Consider the following 20,647-nt stretch of genomic DNA (forward strand, 5'->3'; position numbering starts at 1 on the left):
ACCCCTAGAATCCACTCACAAATTACCCATTTGATTAAGCTAGACCAATTTGAATTTCTGTCACTCACAATCAAAAGAATCCTAATAAATGCAGATTCAGTAATAAACTATTTATTACAAAGAACCTCACATTTTACAAGCATGTGACAAGCTGTCTATGACCAAATACTTCACTTCATCAGCTGTTTGCTAAATTTAACATTGTCTCATTTGCTAACAATAGGAAGATAAAAAATGGTTATCACCAAGAAATATGTAGAAATGCCAAATGAAATTATGGACAAAATAACATGATAGATAGAATGCATTTATAATTTTCATTTGTTATAGAAGGATATAAACCAAATATTCTGTTATTCTTTTCATGCACATTTCCAATAAGTACATATTTCTGTACCACCTTACAGTCCCATAAGGTAAAACATAAAGAAAAATTAGTTAATTTGGGTTGCAGAGGCCACCTCTCTATTGGTATCTATTTGCAGGATGTTTGGTTGAAGCAAGAAGGGAAAGGACTGGTAGAAAAGAAGAGGAAAATGAACAAGGTGGCTTCATGTCTTCCCCTGCTCATCTTCCCAAATGGGTTCTTAGTTTGGTAAAAGAATCTATACATCTGAAACGAGAGTTTGATTCCTGAAATATGGAAGATACTTATGTATATATGTCCAAGATATGATAATAATGACCCTTCCAAAGTGTGGAAGAAGTAGTATTTCTGTAAAGTTTTCTTTGGAATTAACAGAATTACTCTGAACTAATAACAAAGATTAAAGAAAAAAATACATGAAATCCTTCATGCTGCACTATTAAAGATGAAAAATATGTGTTCTGTAAATAGTCCTAATGAAGCATTGTGTGGATTTATAATCATGGCTTCCCACATTTCTCAAAATATGCTGCAGCTAAGAAAAACACTCCCATTAAAGAGTTCATTACATTTATTTCACTCATTACAGAAACAAGATTTTCATGACAATTAAATTACAACTATTTTCCTTTTCCTCCAAGAAAGAGAAGTGATTCAGTGAATTTTGAATTCTTACATGGAAATGTGTACTATTGCCTATAAAAATCTCTACAACAAAAAAGTTAGATGTATACAAGTGAAACTCAAATTTCTAGCAATAAAATGGCATCATAAAATTACCCACATAGTATTAAATTTCCAAGAAATTTAAGTTTCAATAATACTGCATTCTTTTAGGATTCTAAAGTATCCTTCAGTATATGCTCATTCTGATATTAAGGACCCATTCTGTTTGAGATAAAAAAGAATATTGAGGTGTATGAAAATAGCCATAATCTAGACTTCCTGGGAAGATGGTGGAGTAGGGAACTCTAGGACTCAGTCCTTCTACTAAAATAACAATTAAACAGGCAGGAACTGTACGAAACAACTATTCTGCAATTCCAGAGTTCAGAGGAACACCATAAAGCATCCAGGGAAAAACAGGAAGAAGAGACTGATAAATTATGGTAAAGAACTGAAAATTGTTCCCTCTGTGCTATGGCTAATGGGTTCTATCCCCCATTCTTGTGGCAAACCTATGCAGGGCCCTGTCCCTAACTAGCACCTGGCGACTAAAAGGGACATAAAAATCTTCTCACCCAAGAACAGATGTGTGTGCAGCAGACCACCGATCATGGCTTTTGAACAGGGAATTCAGATTCCTGGATCATGCTTCAACCCACCTGGGAGCAACCATTTTTGTCACTCATTCCTGGACAAAGACAGTGGCAGCCAATGTTTGAACCCTATCCAGACAAGGTTGGAGGCATTAGAAATTTAAAGATGCAGTGCTTCCTTAGGGATGTGGGGGACAGTATGCTGAAGGGCAGATAAGGAAAGCTCAGCTTTCGGAAATCGTCAGAGAAGATATGACACTCTTAATGACAATCTCCATGGGGCACTTTGGAACATATCTGTACCTCCTTTGTGAGTCCCTGACCCTGTTTTATGGGAAAGACCAAATTGGAAAAGCTCTCCTCCCAGAATTTTCCTTCCTCACACATGCAGCATGAGATGAAGAAGTGTAAAAAAGTATAGAGTAAGATAATCTTGGACAAGTTCTACTGACTTAAAATACCTGGTGCTTTAGTTTGCTAAAAACTGCTGGAAGCAATATACTAGAAATGGGTCGGCATTTATAATAGAAATTTTTTAGGTAAAAAGCTCACAGTTCTGAGGCTGTGAAAATATCCAAATCGAGGCATCATCAGAGACGCTGTCTCACCAAAGGTCAGCTGCTGGCAATCTTGGACTACTGCCATATGGCAAGACACAATGGCAGTTCTGCTGGTCTGGACCTCTGCTTCTCCTCCAGGCTTACTTCCCCCTGATTTCAGCTGTGGGCAATTAGGCACATGGTTTGTCAGTTCCCTCTCCTCCAGGCCTCTCAGCCTCTCAGAGGCTTCTTTCATTCATGAGTGGTTTACTGATTCCAGCCTCTGGCCACTGGGACCTCTCTTTCAGCCTCTTGGGATTTCTCTGTCTCTGCTGCTTTTTCCTGTGTGCTTCTGCTTGTTTCTCCCAGCAAGAGGATGAAGACACACCCTGGGTAACACCTTACTGAAGTATTCCAATCAAAGTCCCCCTAACTGAATCCAATACAATCAATGGGTCCCACACCCACAGGAATGGATTACCTTTAAGAATGTGATCTATTTAGATCCACCCAGCTTCAAACTATTACATCTGTTGAGGGAGATTCACTCTTGGGAAACAGGACAATCAAATGCCTATAACAGGGGAACTCCAAAAACAACCATTAGGCAAATGCTTTATAACACCAGCAGACTGCATTCACCTTGGGCAGACCTTCCTAATAGAAAGGTTGACGTTCAAGAAAATTTCTGTCTTATCATCAGCTGGTTACAAAATCAAGAAACAGACATCCCAGGGAGTAAATCTCAGAGTTTACTATTTAAAATATTAAATAGTGTGCAACAAAAGAGAACAAGACAAAAAAAGAAACAGAGAATAATAGCCCATCCAAAGGAAGAGGGTAAAAATACAGAAAACACCAATGAAGACAATGAGAATGTGATCATACTGAACAAGTCTTTAAGCGAATGATCTTCAAAATGCTCAAGGAGATGATGGAAAGTACAGAGGAAAAACTAAAGGATATGAGGAAAACAATGAGTGAACAATATGAGAATCAATGTAAAGAGAGAGAAATTTTAAAAAGGACCCAAACAGAACTACTAGAGTTGAAGATCGTAATAACTGAAATGAAAAATACACAGGAGGATTGCAAGAACAGATTGAAGCAGGCAGAAGAAAGCATCGATGAATATGGATGCAACATTTTAAATTAAGCCAAAGAGCAGCAAGAAAAAAGAAATATTAGAAGCAAAAATAGAATAAGGCAGTTATGGGACATCAAGCATACCAACACATTAGGGTAGTACCAGGAGGAGAAGGAGGGAAGGGGCAGAAGGAATAGTCAAGTGAATAATGACAGAGAACTTCTTAAACTTAGTAAAGACATGAATGTGCACATGAAAGAAGCTCAGAGAACAACAAAAATATAAACATGAAGAAAAATATACTCTATCATATATTGATTACAATATCAAATGCAAATGACAAAGAAGTTGTTCTGAAAATTGTAAGAGAATTTAGATTCCCACTTAGATTGATTGCTAATTTCTCACCCTGGAGGCAAAAAGGCAACGGGCTGAAATACTTAAAGTGTAGAAGGAAAATAACTGCCAGTCAAGAATTTTCTACCTGATAAGCCCCCATTTTAATAATGAGGGAGAGATTAAGAAATTCTCAGATAAAGAAAAGCTGAGGGACTTCATCATAACCAGACCTGTCCTACAAGCAATGCTCAATGGAGTGCTTCATACTGAAATGAAGATACTAGACAGTGGTTCAAAGCAGCATAAAGAAAAAAAGATGCACAGTAAATAATTAACCATTTGTATAATTGTAAATGCTAGTATTATATTGCTTGGTATGTAACTCCAGTTATTACTTCCTATTGGTGCTAAAATGCAAATGCATAAAAAGTAATGATAAATCTAGGTGATGGACATACAATGTACAAAGACATGTGGTTACAAGTACAAAAAATGGTGGACAGTCAGAGTGGTACAGGAAAAGTATATGTGCATGCTATTGAAGTTAAAGTTGGTATCAAAACAAATATAATTGTCATATATTTAGGATAATAAATTTTAATAACATGGTAACAAGTTGGCAATGGCCACTCAATTAGGAAAGAATAGTATCTTCAAAAAGTGGTGCTGGGAAAACTGGATCCCTATTTTCAAATGAAAAAAAGAAGAAGAAGGATTCCTACTTCTCACCACATGCAAAAATCAACTGAAAATTGATCAAAGAACTAAACGTAAGAGTTAGAACAATCAAACTTCTAGAAGAAAACATAGAGAAGCATCTTCTGGACCTTATGTTAAACAATGGTTTCTTAGACTTTATACCCAAAGCACAAGCAACAAACATAAAAATATATAAATGGGTACTCATCAAAATAAAAGGAATAAAAACTTGTTCCTCAAAGAACTTTATCATAAAAGTAAAATGACAACTGTCTTAGTTAGCCCAAGGGGTGCTGATGCAAACACCAGAAATCTCTTGGCTTTTATAAAGGATATTTATTTGAGGTAGAAGCCTACATTTACCAGGCCATAGAGCATAAGTTACTTCTCACCAAAATCCATAGTCACCTGTTGGAGCAAGATGGCTGCCGCTGTCTGCTGGGGTTCAGGCTTCCTTTTCCTCTTAAGGCTCTGTTGTTCCAGCTTCTTCCAATATCTGCTGTAGGCTAAGAAAAGTCTCTCTCCCAGGGCTCGTTTCTCTCTAGGCTCAGCTGCTCTGTTCTTTCCACAACGTCAGCTGTAGACTATCATGCTCTCTCTCTTCCCAGGGCTTCTGCCATGTCCATGTAGCTGTCTCTATTCCTCTGTGTTCTTCTCCTGTGTGTTTACTTCCTGGGTCTCCAGCATCAAAAAATTCTCTCTCCTCTGCCATGTAGTTTTCTCTGTGAGTCTTGACCCACCAGCGGGGCAGGACTCAACACCCTACTGACATGGCCAAATCAAAGCCTTAATCATAATCTAATCAAGTAAAAGTGAAACCTCCGAATTTAATACAATCTTATATGCCCAGAGAAACAGACCAGTTTACAAACACAATCCAATATCTATTTTTGGAATTCATAAACAATACCAAACTGCTACAACAACCTACATAAAAGATTAATATCCAATACAAAGAAACCCTTCAACTTAACTACAAAAGACAACCGAATTAAAACATGAGCAACAGACTTGAACAGATATCTCTTTAAAGAAGATATACAAATAGCCAGAAAGCACAGTAAAGTTGCTCAAAATCATTAGATACCAGGGAATGGCAAATCAAAAACACAATGAGATGCCACTTCACACCCAATTAGAATGGCTGCTATTCAAAAAAAAAAAAAAAAAACAAGTGTTGCATAGATGTGGAGAAATAGGAACTCTCATTCATTGCTGGTGGCTATGTAAAACAATGCAGCCACTGTGGATGACAATTTGGCGGTTCCTCAGAAAGCTAAGTATGGAACTATCATATCACTCAATATTCCCACTATTAGGTATATACCCAAATAATTCAAAGCAGAGTTTTGTACAGGTATTTGCACACCAATATTCAAAGAGGCATTATTCACAATAGCCAAAAGATGAAAGCAACCAAAGTGTCCAATAATTAGTGAATGGATAAACAAAATCTGGTATGTACATACAATGGAGTATTATTGAGTTGTAAAATGGAAGGAAATTCTGATACATTTGACAACATGGATGAACCTTGAAGACATTATGTTGAGCGAAATAAGTCAGAAACAAAGGATAAATATTGTTATGATCTCACTGATTTGCAACAATTAGAATCAGCAACCTCACAGAGTCAGAATCTAGATTATCAGTTACCAGGAGATAGGCTAGGGATACGGAATGGGAAATTAAGGCTTAAAAAGTACAGTGTTTCTATTTGGAATGATAGAAATGTTTTGGTAATGGATGGTAGTGGCGACTGCAAAACACTGTGAACATAATAGCTGGAATATACATCTGAAATATATATCTGAATGTGGTTAAAAGGAGAAATGTTAGATTAGATGTTAAAAGGGGAAATGTTAGATTAGATGGTAACAGAATACAATTTTTTAAAAAGCTATGGAACTACTCTATATAGATAGTGAACCCCAAGTTAAACCATGGATTTGATTAATAGTATAATTATAAAAATATACTAGCATCACTTGTAACAAATCTTCCACACCATGCAAGGTGTTGGTGGTGAGTTGGTATATGGGAATCCTGTATTTTAGGCATGATTGTTCTATAAACCCACAATTTCTCTAATAAAAAACATAGTCAATTATTTTTTTAGATGTAAATGGTGTTGAGGTTTTTTAGGTAAAATTGTGTTAGCCTGACTAGATGATGTCCTGAAGGCAAGGGGCAATATTGGTGGAAAAAAGGCATAAAGTCAATGGATGACCCAGGAAGAATATAAAGAGTAAAAATATAAAAAGCATAGGAAAGAAGGCTGAGGATCTCCAAAATCTGAGGGATAAGCAGTTAAAGTATCATCAAAGGGATTTGAAAATGAGTGAGAAATATTAGTGTTAAGGAAAGACAGTTTCAAAAAGAAGGAAAAATCAATTAAAATAATATGCTTTATAAAATGCAAGGTCATTTATACTTAAATGCAATTAAAATTACTGAAACTACAAAAGTAAAGAACTTAAGTAAGTGGGGAAAAAAACTCGAATTAAACACATATAAAATGCAATGGAGAAATCAGGTTTATGGAAGATAGCTTTTAGGAAATTAGTGAAAACTGGAGGATGCATATTAAGCAGAATGATGAGGGTAAAAGGCAATGTATTGAAGAATAAATGGAAAATGAGGGAATGGAGATAGAGAGCAAGAACAGACTGATTTTAATTGCAAGTCTGCAGGGTCATGGAAAGTTATTACATATGTATATACAAGGGAAACATTCAAAGGGGGAAATGGTAAGGAAAAGGAATTAACTCAAATACAGTTAGGTTTAGAATTGGGAATTAGTGGAAAAGGTATTCTGCTAATAGTTGAGAGGATTGTCTAGAGGCCATTTGAGAACTGGTGATGATTAGAATTTGGTATGAAGAATTTCAAAGGCAGTTATTAAAGAGAGACATATCAAAGAATTATCCAATGAACATTAGCAACTTAATCCTTGATGTCTGAAAGAGTTTGGAAGTCTCTAATTGTGTCTATCAACTCCATGTGTCTATCATCAGTGATGCTTATTAGGTAAATACAAGGATAAATAAGCATGAAACTTAAGATAATATACAACGGGACCTTAAGAAGGATTGTTCCGAAAAAGCACAAGGAAAATAGGGAAAAGACAGTATTTTTGAGGATCTCAAAATGATTGTAAAATCCCAGGATTGTAACTGAATAGGAAAGGATTCAGAGACTGGAAAAAAAGGAAGGGGAGGAGAGACTTGAGGATTGGGTATAGTTGAATAAAGGGTTTAATGGAGCAAAAATGAAAAACCTAAAATTATAGAGAATGTGTAGTAGAAAATTGAGAAATCTGGGTTTAATACATAAAAGATAGAACAGAGAAGTTGGGGAGGATTCCATAGTGGGTGGCCTGGTATTAAAATCCCCTGAATGCCTTGATATAAATAGAGTAATTCGATCATAAACAAGAAAAACACTTAAAATTAGGTGACAAGGATTCTCCAAAACCCCCAAACATAAATGGGAAATGACCTATATAATATCCACATCTGTTCAGGAAAAGAGAGAAAGAAACAATGGCATGACTGAAACATAAGAGAATAAAAGATCCCCTGAATAGTAAAATGGCATTCACTGGAAAGTGTGTCAGGTCAAAATGAGATCAGCAGTTGAAAATGGGAGGGTTTTTGTCCAATTCATTAGCAGTGGGCACAGGGCCTGCCCAGGTGCCACCTGGGCCCTGAGCCTCAGCAGAGTTGCAACACCTACTCTCTAGTTCATTGGACTTATCCAGGTCAGCTAAAAGGGAGTTTAGGATGGTCAACCACCACATTAGGGAAATGAGAGCATCTACAACTGCAAGCAGGAGAATTCCTTCTATCACACATGTGGGTTCTAAGCCCCCTCTCGATTTAGAGGTGGAATGGACATTGCCATCCCAGTTTCCTCAGGATGGAGGGATAAAATATGGATTAGAGTGGACTTACTAGTATTCTACTTTAGAATTATTTTGACTCCAGCAATGGGAAAAAAATGTTATCATTGATGTGGAGACAGTGGCCACAGGAGTTGCTGAGGGCAGGGAGAGGGAAGAAGAGATGTGATATGGGGGCATTTTCGGGACTTGGAGTTGTCCTGAATGATACTGCAGGGACAGATGCAGGACATTATATATCCTGCCATAACCCACTGAATGGACTGGGAGAGAGTGTAAACTACAATGTAAACTCTAATCCATGCTGTGTGGCAGTGCTGCAAAACGTATTCATCAAAAGTTGTGAATGTGCCACACTGATGAAAGAGGTTGTTGATGTGGGAGGAGTGGCATTGGGGGTAGGGAGTGGGGTATATGGGAACCTCTTATAATCTCTTATATTTTTTAATGTAACATTTGTTGTGATATATGTATCTTTTTTTAAAAAAAGATAATAAAAGATAATAATAAAAACAGATCAGTCAGTGATCCCTTTTATCCAGTGCCACACTGAGGAAAAACTAGCAAGAGAGGGGAAAAAATTAGAGCAAAAAAGTGACATAAAGAAATAAAGAAAAGGTGAAGATATAAGTGAGAGAAGGGATGAGAAACAGAAAATCACAAAAGCAATCTATCATATTGCTATTCAACACTAAAAAAAGAGAAGATAGAGCTATGTGAATTCAGAAAACATGTTTGAACCATGCCCCTTTCAAAAAATTCAGAAAAAAATTGAATTCACATAGAAATAAACAAAAGAAAAAGGTCAAAGCCAAATCTCATCTAGTTATTATAACACAACAGAATACAAATCCATAAGATATCCGCGTAAACAATAAAAGTATGCCAAAAGATAAGACCACAAAACATCAAAATTGTATTTTACTATTTCAAAATCATATAAAAGACATTAAGAAAATTATATAAAACATAAGTGCAAGACACCTCAAAATTGGAAAAATCCAGAATTAGACTTTGTAAATAAGAAAAAAATTAGAAATTAGAAAAAATCACTTTTTAAATTGACTAAACTAGAAGAAATGCGAAGACAAATTGCCAAAACAGGCAATACCTTAGGAAATGGAAGGTAAAAATGAAATCTTTGAAGGTCAAAAAGAAATGCAAATAAGAGGTTAAGTTGAATAGAAAGTGACAAATACTGAATCTAGGCAAAAAGATCCAAGTATTAATAGATCTCAATGAGTTCACTCTGAAGGCCAGTTTCTCTCTCTTGCCTAGGTTTTCTTGCTGATTGACTTTGTGTTAAGGCTCTTCTCTTGACAATTGGATCAATTTTTTTTAGAACTTTAGAGTAGCTTGTGTTTACCTGATCAGAGTTTTTCAGCTCTTCGTTATCTAATTGTTTCCCTGGATATGTTGTACTATTTTTAAGACTATATTTTTTTGTGCAATTGTTTCACCTCTAAGAGAAAGTTCCATTTCCTCTGTTCCTTCTCAGGAAATTTTGATGTGTTCTGTTTGTTTTTCATTTGCCTCTCTGTATATTTTACACTCCTACAGTTGCCTCTAGCTGCTTTTGCCTGCAGGGTAATTCTGTGAGGAGTGTCATACTAGAAAGGATTCCCCAAGTCTATTTTTTCCAGCTTAAACAGGGCCAGGGACCCAGGAAGTGGGTGCAGACTGACTCCATATTGCCCTGGAGAGGGGATCAGAAAGGACGCCAAAAGCTGTGCTTTCCTAGCCTTCCCAGGTAGATGCTGCCCTTCAGTAAACTGTTTCCCACAGCCCTGAAATGGGAAAATTGTGTCTTTAAATCTCCATGGCCTCAGTCCTGTTTCGGGTGGGGTTAAAATAATGATTGCTGTCCCCATTTTCTGAGAATAAATCTACTCTCAGAAATGGTAGTTTAGACTGGGTTTGCTAATCAAAAGTCATTATCAGTGCTTGGCTATGCCCACCCATTCATGGGGAAGAAGACTTTTATTATATTCTTTTCTGTCTGCAGCAGCTAGCCAGGAACTGGATCCCAAGGTGGCCTGCCATGAGTGTGTGTGTGAGGGGGTGAACCTTGCAGCCTCCATGTAGAAAGGGTTACTCATTGTTGTCTACCATAGTTTATCAGTCCTTCTTCCTGCTCTCCTCCAAAAGCTGCACAGTTTTCTTCTGGCCTCCAGAAACACAAAACAGTTATTCTGACAGTCCCGGCCCATTCAACAGCTGTCTTGGTGGAAGTACTGAGTCTTGCAGCTCAATACTCTGCCATCTTCCCACAAGTTCCTTCCACACTTTATTTTTGTGATATTTTCTTTAAGCCATTGATTGCTTAAGGGTGTGTTGCTTAATTTCCACATTAAAAATTTTTTTTCAGTTTATCACTGGTATTGATTGTTAGCTATTCCATTGTGGATGGAGGATACATTGTATGATTTCAATATTTTTTAAATTTATTGAGACTTGTTTTGTGACCTAAGATATGGTCTATCCTGGAATATTATACATGTGCACTAGAGAAGAATGTCCATTCTGTTTTTGGGTGATGTGCTCTATATATTAATTAGGTCTAGTTGGTTTGGTGTTGGAGGCTTGCAATAATTAACAAGCTGTAGCTCAGTTTCCCCTGATATGCACTGGGGACAGGCTAACCCCATCCCCCATAAGCCTACATGTCTAAGGGAATGGCACTTCCCACAGGTTAAACAAAGAAACCAGTAGAGATGGGAATAAAGGGAAATGGATACCTTCCCTACCTGTATATCAGGGGGAGATAAAGAAAATCTTTAATCCCTACAGATCAAAGAAACATCTGCTCCTGCAGCATTCCAAGAAACTATAACTCCCTAACCCTAATAGTTATTATCAGAGAAAATTTTCACCTCTAGGGCTTCCTATTGTTCCCGGTACCTCACTCGGACCCTCAAACCCCTCCCACCAACTATCATTTCCCCGCCTAGGAAAGTTCTGCATAAATTCAAACCCTCCTCTTCCAGCAGTGGGCTGAAGTCTCTCTTCAGAACCCCACCTTGCTGGGGGGTGGGGGGGGGCCTGAAGTCTGTTCTTCAGAGCCCCTCCATTGGGAGAGCTTCTCAATACATTCTCTGCCTGTGGTCATATCGGTCTCCATGTTCCAGTGAATGCCGTTTTTCTCCAACATTTAGATTATCAGTCAAGTTTTGTATTTCCTTATCGATCTTCTGAATAGATATTCTATCCATTATTGCAAGTGGTATATTAACGTCTTCTATTATTATTGTTATAGAACAGTACATTTCTTCTTCAAATCTGTCAGTATTTGCTTAATGTATCTTAGGGTTCTGCTTTTAGGTGCATATATATTTATGTTTTACATTGTCTGGTTGAATTTACTGCTTCATCTGGTTGTCTTTGTCCCTTGTAACTGTTTTTGACTTAAAGTCTATTTTATCTGATACTAGTATATCTGCTCTGTTCTTGTTTGGTTACTAATTTCTTGGTATTTTTTCCCATCCTTTCACTTTCAGCCTACTCATGTCTGAATTTATGGCGACTTTCTTCCAGACAGCATACAGGTGGGTCCTGATATTTTAGTCATTCTGTCATTCTCTACCTTTTGACTGGAGAGTTTAATACATTTTCATTTAAAGTCATTACTGATATTGTCAGATTAAGTCTATACATTTTTGCCCCTCAATTCCTCCATTAATGCCTATTTTTATATTTATTTGCTTCTTTTTGTGTTGTACCATATGTGGTACCTTCTCTTTATTATCTGGATATATTTTTCATGTATTTTCCTTATGGTTACCATGAGGTTAAAATTTAACATCCAAAATATATAACAATCACATTTGTATTGATACCAACTTGATTTCAATAGCTATACATATATGCTTTTCCTATACTACTCCTTTCTACCACACTTTTTTTACTTGTTACAACTTATATCATTGTATATTGTATGTACAAAACCATAGATTTGTCATTACACTTAATGCATTTGCATTTTAGCACCTGCAGTAAGTAAGAAGTGTGGTTACATACCAAAGAGTACATTAAAATACTGGAATTTACAATTACTAAATTACCTTTACTAGAGATATTTGTTTTCTTTATGCTACTATAAACAATTATCTAGTGTCCTTTCCTTTCAAACTGAGGAACTCCCTTTAACATACTTGATAGGGTAGATCTGCAGTGATGAACTTCCTCAGCTTTTGTTTATCTGAGCATGTCTTAACCTCTCCCTCATTTTTGGAAGAAAGTCTTATTAGATATAAAATTCTTGGTTGGCATTTGTTTTCTTTCAGCAGTTTAATTATTTCAACCCACTTCCAATTTGCCTTCATGGTTTCTGCTGAGAAATTGGCTTTTAATGTTATTTGGGTTCCTTTATATCTTGCAGCTTCCAGAACTTTGTCCTTGTCCTTTGCATTCAATAGTGTGGTTACAATATAATAGGATATATTTTTCTTCATGTTTATTCTGTTTGGGGTTCTCTGGGATTCTTGGATGCGTATATTCATGAATTTTTCTAAGTTTGGGAAGATCTCCATCATTTATTAAACATTCCTTCTGCCCCTTTATCTCTTTCTTATACTTTTGGAATCCTATAGGGTATATACTGCTGCACTTGATGGTGTCCCAGAGGTGTCTTAGACTATTTTTAGTTTTTATATTTTTTTTTCTTTCTGCTCCTCAGCCTGACTCATTTCAATTGTCTTGTCTTTGAGTTCACTAATTCTTTCTTCTGACAGCTCCAATCTACCTTTGAAAACCTCCCAAGAATTCTTCATTTCAGTTACTGTGGTTTTCAATTCCAGTAGCTATGTTTCATTCCTTTTTAAAAAATTTCTCTCCCCTCCTCCCCCGCCAGTTGTCTGTTCTCTGTGTCTATTTGATGCATGTTCTTCTTTGTCTGCTTCTGTTGTTGTCAGCGGCATGGGAATCTGTGTTTCTTTTTTTTGTTGCATCATCTTGTTGTGTCAGCTCTCCATGTGTGCAGTGCCATTCCTGGGCAGGCTGAACTTTCTTTCACGCTGGGCAGCTCTCCTTGCAGGGTGCACTCCTTGCACATGGGGCTCCCCTATGCGGGGGACACCCCTGTGTGGCACGGCACTCCTTGCGTGCATCAGCACTGTGCATGGGCCAGCTCCACGCAGGTCAAGGAGGCCCAGGGTTTGAACTGTGGACCTCCCATGTGGTAGACGGATGCCCTAACCACTCGGCCAAGTCCACTTCCCTGTTTCATTCCTTTTTAAAATTTCAATCTCTTTACTAATATTCTCATATTACTAATTCTTTGTTTTCAACCTATCCTTTAGCTCTTTCACTGTATCTTTCTTTATCTCCTTCAGCACTGTTAATGTTTTCTTAAAGGCTTTGTTCAGAATGTTCACATTCTGGTCTTCATTGGTGTTTCCTGGATTTTATCCTCTCCTTTGGATGAGTCATCATTTCCTGTTATTTTGTGTGTCTTTTACTCTCTTATTGCACACTACATTTTAATATTTTAAAATGTTAACTCTGGAATTTATTCTGAGATATCTGTTTCTTGATTTTGAATACAGATGATGATAGGACAGAGATTTTCTTGAGTTTCAGCCCTCTTATAAGGAATATCTGTCCAAGGTGAATGTCATGTGCAGAGTCCTCCCAGTATCTTCTGGGCCTATGTCTTTCCTGGGCCTGTGCTTAACGGTTGTTCTGGACTTCTGCTGTTTACAGGAGTTTGAATGCCACCCTCTCTATTTCCCTGGAGACAGACATCCCTCCCTTAGGTATTTAAAGTAGGTAGGCCTTTGCTTCTCCCATTTAGCTTCTGTTTGTCTCTATAGTTTCTTACACTCATTTTTCCGGTCTCAGATTCCTTTACCTGGAGGGCCAATTCTGAGAGAAGACAGTTTTAGTTTGTCAAAGGGCTTCCAATGCAAAGCATCAGAAATGGGTTGGGTTTTATAAAGGGGATTTATTTGGAGCAAAAGCTTACAGTTCCAAAGGATGTGAAAAATCCAACTCAATGCACCATAAGAGGTGCTTTCCATGAAAGTCAACTGCCATGTTGTGAAGTAAGAAGGCTGCCCATCTCTGCCAAGGTCTCAGCCTTCCCCTCTGGGCTCACCATCTCTCAGAGCCCAGCTTCCCAGAACTCAGCTGTGAGCGTCAGGATTAGGGTTTGTCTTTTTCTGGGTCTTCTCTATCAAACTCAGCTGCTCCACTTTCTTTCTGAGTTCAGCTGCAAGCTATCAGGCATATTGCTTATTGCTTCCTGAGCCTTAGCTGTTTGAGCCTCTCAGGCGCTTCTCTCCCTGTAGTTAAGCTATGTGGAAAACTGGAGTTCTTTCTCTCACATTGCAGGATCAATATGGTGGCTTCCATTATCTGTGTCTGTGTTTGTCTCACTCTGTGTCTCCACTTATATCAGACCCAGCAAGAGGACAGAGACCCAAGTTGGCTACTGATGTAGTTTAATCAAAACCCCTAAGGAGAGTTTATCAAACAATCTAATCAAAGGACCCTCAGACAAATTTAATGCAATTAAAGGGTATCATACCCACAGGAATAGATTAGTTTAAAAACGTTATCTTTCTCTTTGGGGGAATTAAAAAAATAATCTCAAACTGCCACAGGGAGTTTGCCGGATAGGAGTTTCACAAGACAGTCTTTCCTAGCTGAAACAGGGTCAAGCACCCAGGAAGGGGGTGCAGATTGGGTCCAAAATGCTCAGGGATGGGATCAGGAAGGGTTCAAGAGCTTCTTTCATGTCTCCCCCAAACTGAGCTTCTTTATCTGCCCAGCAAACGTAGCCCTTAACTAACTGTCCACTGCAAACCTGAGAAAGCATAACATCTTTCAGTCTTCTCTGCTGCAACCTGTGTCCAGGGCAGGTTGGAACAATGGGCTCCCTCAGAGGTGGGCCCCCAGAGATCCAAAGTTGCTTAAGAAAAGCTGTAATCAGGGATCAGCTGTGCCTACCGCTGGTCTGGGGGAGGGGGATTTTTAAGTCCTTTTCTGTTACCAGCAAGCTAGTCAGGGGCTGAAACTCATGTTGACCTGCTCAAGAGTGGAAGATGAGTACCGTTAACTGTGTTGCAGAGAGAGCAATTTCATGGTTTTTATCATAATTTATCTGCTTCTTCCTCCCATTCTTTCCTAGATGCTGTACAGTATTATACTGGCCTCCAGAATTTTAAAATAGTTGTTCCAGACAATTCCTGCCTATTTAATAGCTGTTCTGCTGGCAGGACTAAATCCTGGAGTTCCCTACCATGATGTCTTCCCACAATTCCTAGAAGAAATTCTTTATAATATTATTTCAGCTAATAAATGTAAAAGATGATAGATTTGAAAAAATTACCAATTTACATTCCTCAATGAATTAATAGATTCACCCATTGGATATTGACAACAGCTAACATTATAAAAATGGAAACAGCAATACAACTACAAGTAAGGTATCGTTCTGCCAAAGGATTGAATGTGAGGGTGATTAAATCTCTGGATCCAGCTGCCAGTGTGTAAAATAGAGAGATCAGAGGAATGTGTTGAACTACACTGACAGCATGCAACCAACAAATCTAGAATGTGGAGAATTCTGAAGATAAAATGGCCACCTCCCCCCAAAATAAATCATAACAAAAAGACATAAATGGCAGGGGGAACAACGGGGAAGGCTTAACTATGGTATCCTGGAATTAATACTTGTGTTATAAAAGTCAAAGAAAGTGATAACTATAAAACAAACAAGAATTATTGTAAAAGTAAGGACAGTGGTTAATTTTGTGTGAGGCAGATGGTTTGATTGGGATGGGGCACATGGAGACACTATGGCAAATTTCTATTTCTTGAACCGCATGGTGATTACAAGGTTTCTGTCACAATAATTCAATAAGCTTTATATTTGTTTTAAGTGATTTTCTGTGGCTGTTTTATTTTACATTCCAGTGATGATATTTTTTAAGACGGTTGTATGTGTGATTTGTGTGCAAAGGTTAAAAAATATGAGTGGTGGTGCAGTGCTTGGTTTAGGCAAAACCAATGCCAAAGCCACAAAGATTATGAGGTAAACTGTGACTGTTAAGGAACTATGAGGCTGGCACATTGATTGGATCATCCACAAAAATAAAAATGTCTTCCAGAATGATGACATACCTTGGTAGGAAGAATAAAACTTCTTAGGTGGAAAAAGCCTCAGTAAATATGTGAAAGGTGCCTATGGTCAGTGGATGATGGTGAAAGAGGTACAACAAAGACAACAAAAACAAGAGTAGACAAAAGAATTATTTTAAAAATAATTGAGGACTTGTGTGTACATCAACAAGATCTGTTTAAGTAAACAGCTAATTATCTGTCCTCAAGAAATTAATCCTTGAAAAAGTTAGGGGATTTTAGTGGGAACATGCATTTCTTTTCACAGTTGCTCATTTTAAGGCCTTGAGAGCAGTTGGCTATAAAGGTAGATGTTGTTCATTTACCTCATGTAAGCAGGCGAGATTAACAACCATTATCAACTAATATGTATTATCCAACCACTCTGTGCTTGGCATTATATTGGCAGATGATTCAATGGCAAAGCAAATCCCCTTCTGATGCATAAATTGTCTAATGGAGCAGATGCAAAGTATCCACCAGTAATCCTCAATGACTTTAGGAGAGCTGTTGTTAACATTTATCGAGTACCAGTCATGCATGATGCTCCAAAGATAACTGAATGCATTTATGTGCCAGAGAGGACAGAGGTACCATTTTATATCCAAGAGTAACTGATTTGAAAAGAAATAGCAGTAACTAAAATGAAATGCACACTGCAAATATTACCCTGCATTTAAACAGAAATATTCTTCAAGGAATCCTCAAAGTTCTATGTAACTGACTTTAGTTTTATTTTGAGTTCTCCTAAATGAAAAGGGAAACAGCATTATATTATTGAGATATATTTAGGTACATGATTTTGGCCAGGGTTACAAGGAATATTGCCCAAAAAGCACTTTAAGTACCTTCCAGCAGGGCCATAATGGCAGGTCCTTCTATGAAATATAAAGTTACATATAGTAATCAGGAATGGCAGAAAAGTCACATCGTTTGTTGCACTCAGCTGCTGCTCTGCCAAGGGGAACACAGCTGCAATGCCACTGGTACCTGTTTGAAAGACTGGAGAGTACAGGACTTCTAAACTGATGAGCACTGTCACAGTCCTGCCCCAGCCAAACAATGCTGTTAAATTATCCTATCAAGGTGGGGATCTTAATGGTGTGATCATAAAATCTTAGAGACAGAATGAGCTTTAAGGGAAGCAGACTTGGCCCAGTAGATGGTGCATCCGTCTACCACATGGGAGGTCCACGGTTCAAACCCCGGACCTCCTTGACCCGTGTGGTAAGCTGGCCCACGTGCAGTGCTGATGCATGCAAGGAGTGCCGTGCGACACAGGGATGCCCCCCGTGTAGGGGAGCCCCATGTACAAGGAGTGTGCCCTGTAAGGAGAGCCGTCCAGCTCAAAAGAAAGTTCAGCTTGCCCAGGAATGGCACCACACACACGGAGAACTGATGCAGCAAGATGACACAACAAAAAAGAGACCTAGATTCCCATGCCACTGACAACAACAGACGTGGACAAAAAAGAACATGCAGCAAATGGACACAGAGAGCAGACAACTGGGGGGGGGGTGGTTGGAAGGGGAGAGAAATAAATAAAAATAAATCTTAAAAAAAAAAAATTAGCCTTAAAAGTTCTCTACTTCATACACTTAGCTGTCAATACTACAATTGCACCATAGTGCTGTACGTTTTTTAGCTAGGTTGTGTGGTATCATAGGTAGAGAATTCTAAAATTCTAATTAAAATTTTAGTATGAAATATCAATATTTATTTAATTGCTTTGCTGTTACTTTATCTTTTCAAGAAGTATTTTCCCTTGCATCTTAGAAAGAATGTTACCACAATAATTTGAAAAAGAAGAGCCTCTCATTCCGTGGCAATGGAAGTTGTTGACAATTGTAATTTTCTTTTCTATAAAATGTTTGTCCACAAATACTTTAAAGTCCATCTAATTGAAATCCACAGAACAAGTCATCTGTCAGAATTATCAATTAATAATAGACCTATTTTTCACTAGAAAAAGTATCAAAATTTATACATTCTCTCATGATTGTCAGGAAATAGAGCATAGAGGTGACAATTACAGATTGTGGAGCCTGGTGGCTTGAGTCCAGTCCTTGCCTTGATATTTGAAACCCTTGGACAAATTATTTAACTTCCCTATACTACTGTTTCTTCACCTGTAAAGTGAAATGATAATAAAAATTTTGTTTGTTATGAAATTGACATGTAAAGTCTTTAGAGTAGTACTTAGGTTATGGCAAATTATACATGTTGATTATAATCGATACCCACCTTCTGGTGTAATAAAAGTTCTGTAAATCAAGCCAGGAAGGTCTAAACAGCAGAGTGTTGAATTTTTGTTGTACACAGACAGCATAAATATACCCTACTTGATGGCTAGGGCTTTTTGTTACTGCTCTCTAGTCGCATCCAGTTAAACATTTCCTGAAGTAGGGCTTCAGGTGTTCTCCAGGATTTCATCTGCCACTCTGTTTCCAGTAGCCTTTTATAGCTCCAAGAAACTAAGAAACTGTAGATCTCTTGTTTATTCCTCTCCTTGGAGATTTGGGGCTTGGCACCTGGCACCCACTGCATAAATCACTCTAATGGCATGTACTAGATTAGAGTAACCACAAAGGCCTATAAAATATCATATTCTTGAGAATGATTTGATGACCTGGAAATTGATAAGTTTTAAGAAATAAACATCTCCAAATAGGCAATCAGCTTCAAATCTTCTCCCAGTTCCCACACATATCTTAAAATATGGGTACTACTAGTGAAAACCTTAAACAGAACAACTATACTAGATTCGAAAAAAGTTTCATATAGAGATAGAATGCTATGAACTAACATATACGTTATATTATTTTATTCCTCCTTTGGCCTCTGTCTGAACAAACTATATATTTCATACTAAGCAAAACTGCCTACCTGAATCAAGGTAAATATTTCACTGTAATTCTACCTCTCCTATCACATGTTTTCATAAAACATTTTTCCCCTAGAAAATAATTTATAAATGACCTTTATCTTCATCACTCTTTTGTGACTTATTCAAGGCAAAAGTGAAAAAGGTTTTCCCAATGAAAGGACAAAGTGATCGTTTAATTTCCATTAAAAAAAAGAAATTCTACTTTTAAGACTGATTGATAGTTGACTTGTTAAGTATATGAATCCTGCAAAAGGATAAAATAAGGAATGTCCACTGCCCAGTATTCTACCTTTCATTTATGTGCTAAATTAGATAAAACCACCGGGGACCATCAGACAGGTTAAATTTTAAAGGACTGATAGCAAGATTTGGGGAGTTTATCACTACTGGTTTATTTAATATTGGGTAATCAATACAAAGATAAGCCCATTTAATGATACTTTCTATCAGTATATGTTTACATATTTATATTTCCTACTCACCTATGAGCATGTGGTAAATAAGGGCCTGTATTTTTTATTCAGTTAATTGGACAAATACTCAAAAAAATCATAAAGCAACTTTCAAAATATGCAGATATAATAAAAAAGGATGCAAATAAGGGCATGGAGAAATCAGCCTAACCTCAGATAAATAAGGTAAGATAAAGTCAAGAGAAGAATAATATGCAAAATAAGAGTCTGTGGTGTCACCAAATCCAAGGATAAAATTTGGTCTCTGTATAAATGGATAAACTTCAGACATTTCTCCAAAATACCATTTCTCCCAAATGACAGGTATTAAATATTAGTAAGTTTGAAGTTTTATCATCTGACAAGTACCTAGAATGCAGGAAATCTAGATTATTGATTCTTTTAGTTTCCTAGGCTGCTCAAGCAAATTCCATGCAAAGAGATGACTTAAATAATGGGAATTTAATTACTCACAGTTTTGATGCCAGGAAAAGTCCAGATCAAAGCATCATCAAGGTGATGCTTTCTCACAAAGGTGTTCTTGGTCTGGTTGTCAGTATCCTTGGTCATTGGCACCTCTGTCACATGGTAGCCTTTTCTGACCTCTCTGTTCTCTTCCAAGTTCCATTGCATTTTAGCTTCTTAAGTCTAATGACTTTCTCTCCTTCTGTCTGGGTTTCATTCTTCTTATAAATGACTACAGTAATGGGATTAAGACCCATCGTGGGATACATCTGAACTGAAGTAACATCATCAAATTCACACCCTCAGGAATGGATTATGTTTAAGAACATGTTTTTCCTGGGGCACACACAGCTCCAAACCACCATACCGATTAAGGATAGATCCACATTTTTTTTAAACAGTATTAAGAGCTAAAAAGAGGGTTAACACTTTAATTATATATATATATGTATATATATTATGTATATATATGTATGTATATGTGAATACCCAGATCAGGTCCCAAGTCTGAAAAGATGATCAGTTAAT

The 20,647-nt window shown here is 37.3% G+C and overlaps 1 protein-coding gene and 1 pseudogene across 2 annotated transcripts in view; one reads left to right on the forward strand and one right to left on the reverse strand.

Moving 5' to 3' along the window:
- KHDRBS2 (KH RNA binding domain containing, signal transduction associated 2) overlaps nucleotides 1–20,647 on the reverse strand; it is a 679,570-nt gene that overhangs the window by 465,553 nt on the left and 193,370 nt on the right. The window lies entirely within an intron of this gene.
- LOC111759142 (protein FAM133B pseudogene) overlaps nucleotides 1,644–20,647 on the forward strand; it is a 35,277-nt pseudogene continuing 16,273 nt past the window's right edge.

Source organism: Dasypus novemcinctus, chromosome 11 (genome assembly GCF_030445035.2).
Source record: "Dasypus novemcinctus isolate mDasNov1 chromosome 11, mDasNov1.1.hap2, whole genome shotgun sequence".
Lineage (NCBI taxonomy): Eukaryota > Metazoa > Chordata > Mammalia > Cingulata > Dasypodidae > Dasypus > Dasypus novemcinctus.